Source organism: Rhyacophila brunnea, unplaced genomic scaffold (genome assembly GCF_057557595.1).
Source record: "Rhyacophila brunnea isolate RB1 unplaced genomic scaffold, BYU_Rbru_1.0 scaffold_3, whole genome shotgun sequence".
Lineage (NCBI taxonomy): Eukaryota > Metazoa > Arthropoda > Insecta > Trichoptera > Rhyacophilidae > Rhyacophila > Rhyacophila brunnea.
This window is the reverse complement of record NW_028232965.1, coordinates 40,749,178-40,755,692: the sequence shown is the minus strand read 5'-3', so window position 1 is coordinate 40,755,692 and position 6,515 is coordinate 40,749,178.

Genomic DNA, 6,515 nt, shown 5'->3' with positions numbered 1-6,515 from the left:
AGCTCGTAAAGAAGCTCAATGTTATTGAGGCTTTAGGTACTTATATATAATTAAATAATACATTTACAATATTAATTTGATATGTTTTGTTGTAGTTTCATCGTAATTTTAAATAAATAGTAGGTTTATTTATAGTACTATTAGGTATACTTTTAAAGATACATTCGACCACTTTCACATCAGCTGTCTCTATAGTTATTGTGGCAATTATTAATTCATTAAACATGGTGAATGCATTAAATATTTTTCTAATGTTTGCGTTTGTTATTTCAAATTTAATGTAAGTTGTTTAATTTATTCTTGCTGTAGGTAGGCTTGATATTTTTTTGGAGGAGAGGACAAGTTTTGAAGTCACGCCACTGGTTCTATTTATAGCACAACAGGTAAATTTTATTCAAAGGTGAAAAATGTATAAAAATAATAGGTATATAATTGTAGGTACTCACAAATTATGGAAGTGACTCACATGTGACCCTTTATTCAACCACTGTTCATTATTTCTTTAGTCGATTACATTTATTATCGACTGTGTTTAGGAAAAAGGGCGTAACACTCGATTTTTCGAAAAGTGCTTTTTATTAGATATTAGCAATGTACACAACTAAATACACGTTCTATAAAAAGGAAGTAAGCCGCAAATGCCTAATTATTATCTAAATTCAGGTTTTAATTGAGATTAATTAATTTTTAAATTATGGAAAAAAGCATTTATCCTCAATTATAATGATTTTTCTGTAATAACTTCTTTAATTAATTATTATTAGATCGAAAATATATTACACCAAATGTGCCTATTTTTTTTTAATATTAAACTAAAATCACTCACGTTTTTTGCCTCTCCTGTAAAATTTGTTCTGCGAGGGTTACGCCCTTTTTCCTAACACGATAATATTATTATTACCTAAAACTTCAAACAAGGCAACAGTATACTATACCAGATAATGTTAATAGAAAATATTTCATCAAATGGGGAGAGAAATCTTTTTTTTTATGGCAAAATTAGTTTCATGCAACTTTGAATAACAATATTTAATATTTTTATTGGTGAATAATGTCAACGTCTCAATTATTACAGAAATAATAATGCTTAAGTAGATTAACTATTTTTTTAAAATACTATTTCTGCGTGAAGTTGACTATTAAATATTACGAGACTAACAATAAAATTAGCATAGCTTTTAGAAAATATATGCAGATAATATGTGTACGGAATTATAGAGAAAGCAGATAGTGGAGAATTCAAATAGAATTCTACATCTAAAATAATAAAAATTCTTTTGACTGTCCCTGAAGATAGTGAGAAATGAATATTGGCATACTCGTATACACACCGAGTGAGTATGTTTGTACTTACTGCATAAAACGTGTTTAATAATATTGCTTTGCCCTGGTGAAGGTCCATCCGTCGATTATAAGAATTTTCCCGAAAAGGGCGTGCACAGAAATATTTGACAGATGTACAAAGAATAGAAAACTCAAAATAACTTTCAAAAATTACCGGAATAAATGCATGCTCTGACCAATATAACATTCATTTTATAATTTATCAATGATTCACTCCATCAGCAGCTTGGTCATTTGGGTAACCACTGTGCATACACTCCCAGTGGAAAGCAAACTTCAAAGTACGCTCGGGCTTTTGTTTTATAGTTTACTTAGTAGCTGAAATATACGGCTTCGCTCAAAGTCATTTGATTGATATATTATATTTATCTTACTTAACAATAAAATTTAAAATGGTAGGTATTTGATACAATAAGTAAAATATTATGTCTAATGAAAATAATAATTCTGACAGTTAGTAGTAAAAGTCAAACAAAAGAACATCAAATTAAAATCGATTCTAAAATATTATGCAAACTGTATCTAAATACAATGTATGTAGTAAAAATTCAAAATTGGAATTAATAGACAAACAAACACGTTTTCTGTTAAGCCTATTTAATTTTTGACTTTACGTCATAAAAATATACTGTTGCTTCACATTGAATTGTAATGTAGTCATTATACGAGTATTAACGTGCCCGCTGATATTAAGATTTAGTATTTAAGTCAGTGTCCATTAGTAAGTCAATGTTTCTATAGTAGATGTTTTAAAATTTACATTATAATTTCATTGCGAAACATAATTGTTAACTCTTCGCCATGTTGTTATCGGATATTTATGGTTATTTATATTGAAAAAAGGAGAATATTATTACTTATCCATGTTTATAGTTACTATTTTACTGTCAATCACTCGGGGTCGACCCGGTTCTGGAAAAGACGTCGCCTAGATCCTTCCAATCGTCTCGGTCCCAAGTTATTCGCTGCCATGTACGTTTGCTGAACTTGCTGAGCTTCGTTCGGCGAGTGAATAATCTCTGAACAAATGTGATGAAATACCTACAGACGTGGCACAAAAGACCACAATGACTATATATTTTTATATGTATAATTTTAACAATACAACGTAGAAAACAGTAAGTAGTTACTATACCACATTTTTGTCTATACTAATTCACAAGAAATGAAAATATAAATAATATTAAATTCTACAGGTTTCCTCCGTATTCTTCCATATTCCTCCATAGCCTATTTCGCACTCCACTGTGCATTTTTCTTATATTTTTTGTCTGCGTTCTTTAAAATTCCTATCATATAAAATCGCACATGAGTAGAGAAACCCACGTTCAAATATGCGCGTAAATATGCTCCGAATTATATTTAACACATGTTCATGTTCATATTGCTAAATTATTATGCTCGTAGGTAGGTAAATATTGTATGGGTGCTGATTTTTTCGTTCTCGTAGCCAAATATTTTGAATCACTGTGAATTTAATGCTATCTATAATATGATCGGAATTACTTTCTTATAGCGAAGGACGGTGGATTTAAGTAAAAAAATTAGCTGTTAATTAAACCTGCATCCGTAAACTTTGTGGGAACATATTTGCGTCATTATGATGCTGTATATTTTCTCATCCTGTAAGAATATTTAATGATCGTATAATTAATAATTTGTTTATATCATGAATTAGTATTAGTTTTTAAATGTTTTCGCTCCGCTCATAGAAACGCCCTTAAGCGCAAAAGTTCACTTTCAGTTTTGACCTTTGACGCACATGCATCAAAAAACTCATGCTGCAAACAACTGCTCCATAGTCCATATCAATCGGACGACACCTCAGTCTGATGTCAGTTAATGCGGTCATAAAGCTTATTCTAACCAAGTGATGTTTTAAGCCCGATAGAACTGTAAATTCTAAAAAAAATACTACACAAAACATTAACTTTAAATCATTTTTTTTAAATTTGAAAGATCGATACGTGGCATTAATACTTGAATAAGATTTCGGGAATATGGCCACCGTGGCTGTTCTTGACGAAAAGGATTCTGGACGTCCAATTTTGAGACGAATAACATGAATAATGTTGGTTTCCAAGACATCAATTAATTGTTACTGGTTTCAGCATAAACCGGTAACTTCGCGTAGGTAGTCCTACAGAAAATAATCCAGAGGTGTCAAATTGAACGACCTTGGGGGGCAATTGACAGGCCCATTTATCGAAATCAACTTATCGCCAAATTTTGACTTCAATAAGTCGATGGTGATTGCAGTCGCCTTATTGCACGTAATGCCATCCTGTTGAACCCACATCTCGTCCGGATCAATATCATCCATATTTTAAAAACTAAAATCATTGATTCGGTAACGATCACATTGACCGTAACGCGAGCGCAGGCTTCATTTTTGAAGATGCCACCAGCGTGTAAACCGCACCAAACGGTGCATTTTTGTGGATGTAATTGTAATTTGTACAGTCTCTTCTGGATTGGTCTCATTTTCGCTTATTAATAAATTCTTTAAGCATCGCATTGCGATAAAACAGCGAGTCAGTTTCCAACTGATCTAGAGCCCAATCGTAGAAAGAACGACGCATATGACGGTGGCTTTAATTCCTGCACTAGCTGGGTCTTATACGGATTTAAGCTTAATATTTCTAGGCAAATTGTGTCACGTAGTGGAGGAACAGAGCCCTTATAACTTGTATTATAAAACGTGATCTTACATGTCCGCCTTAAAATTAATGTTTCCAATCGCTGATCGATCACATATTATGAAAAATCATATGACAAGAAAATATAGAACAGCATAGTGACACACATATTTTTTCTACAAAGTATACGGATGATTCAAGCTTATAGAAACTTTTCAAAATGTATACATAATTAAAGTACCTACTAGTTGTGTAGCTCCCTCTATATGACGCTGTTTTGTATGCAATGTGTGCAGCTAATCTTTAACTACGTAGGTAACAATAACTTATTTGGAGTTCGTGTCACGTTTACAGACTTAAATAATAATGGATTCCTTAAACACAATCTAAGTAGCCCACGTATAAATATTTGAGTGGGATTTAATCTTACTCTATTATGTTATTATTACATACAAGATCAAGATGACATTGACACTGTTGACACATAAGTTTATATTATTATCAAGGAGGCAAACGTGCAGAAGACATAATAGGTTTACAATACTCCAATAATATTAATAAACAGCCGTGGTGCTAACTAAAATAGTCCTTCGTCAATTTTATTATAATAATAGGTAATTATATACATTTTTTGAAGTTCGAATTTTTCATAAAAAAAACCTTCAAGTCAGTGACGTCACGTGAGTCAGTGACGTCCTGTGGGGATATGTAGGAAATGCGCTTATTGAGGGCGGTACATTCAAAGGGGCGGCGAATTGACGAAGGAATGTGGATTCGAGAGCCGAGAAGGATTGATAAAGTAACATTGGCAAAGAATTTACATATCGGTTGAAACAAAATAGTGGTTGGGGTGGTATTTTGGGCCTTTTAAAGGACAAAGCCCTCATGTCGAGCTTACAATATCAAATTTTGCTGAGATATGTTTACTTTTTGATTCGATAGGTATAATATCAAAAGTTATATCAAGTTTAAGACATTTCAATTTAAAAAATGTAAACCAATAAAAAAAACTTACAACCTTTGATTCCACAGATAATTTCAACAAAATAATATTTTTATAAAGAGTCATCTAAATTATGTAAACTCTTAAACAATAAAACTTCCTCTTCAAAATTTAGATATTGACTAAGTAGAAACGTGTGTAGAGTAATATTATAGGTATACCATGTGTAATATATTCTGAATTCCAAATCCCGTGATATCGCGGTACCGCTTGATTCGCCCATCACGAAATCCCGGAATTGAAACCACCACTAAATTTCATACAAACCCTGGGAACATAATATTATATTTGCATACAAATGGCATTTAACGTCAAAAAACTAAAAATATACGTATGTAAAATTAACATTAACACATTATCATTCAAGTGCGCATTGTTTATAGATAAAATACGTCCACTTTTATTTACAAGTTTTTGAATTAATTCATTACAATATATTATTATTTTTGGATTACGTGATAGTGAAAAAACTTTCAGGGGTGACTCCATTTGCTTTTAACAGTTTTGGGTTACTATATCCAGGATCGGAATCGGGCTTGCAATCCCTAGTAGATAAGTAATACTATAATTTCGTAGTATGATTAATATGCGATCTACACGTCATGTCATGCTGTTAGTACTTATAAGGAAATATCAATTTTCTCTCACGCGTACACAACATTATCAGTGTTGTCAACTTTCATTGCTAAAAATTTGCCAGATGCTTAAGGCTGGCAGAAAAACGATAGATTATACCAAAAAAAACGTAAAGTCGTAAAAACGTTGAGTCATAATTTATTATAAACATTATTTTTACGAGAACAAAGATTGAAGAATAATAATGTATTGTTACGCAACAAATAAAATAAATACGTCATTCATCTAAAATGAATGCAGGTATGAATTTTGGTAATCTGTACTAGGTATGTATTGCATGCGAAAGTCGATTTGTAAATAACAGATAATTTAAAAATTACTAAGCATTAATATTACTAGGTTGGTACTTAATCATTGGCAATGTTGGTATTTTTTTTGCCTATCATTGAGACAGTGACGTCCCAAGCCAAAATACCGCCCCATTTTTTATACCGTATTTTTATCATCCTTTCATGACACCAATATCTAAGACATGTGTTGTATGGATACATTACTAACAATACCTATTATACATATTTAAATGCCATCTCTGCTTCAATAGACAAATATTGCGAGTCCACGGTTTTGCATAGGTACATTTTAAAATACATATAACAACTTCCAAAACTCGCGAATGACTGGTAAAAATATTTTGATAATTTTAAATTAGGTAAGTATGTACCTACCTATAATTCAAAATATGTAATTCGCAAATCTGCGCATGTCATTGTTCATCACCAAGGACGCGATCTCCAAGGACAACGGAAGTAAACTAGACATCGCGAACCCAACAAAAAAAATATAGTTCTGTTAAACTTTTTATGGTAATTAATACACTTTGTTTCCAACCAGTGAGCTGATTTTTTAATGGAAAGATAATTCCTTCATTACTAAGTTTAGGTAGCTATTTTTAT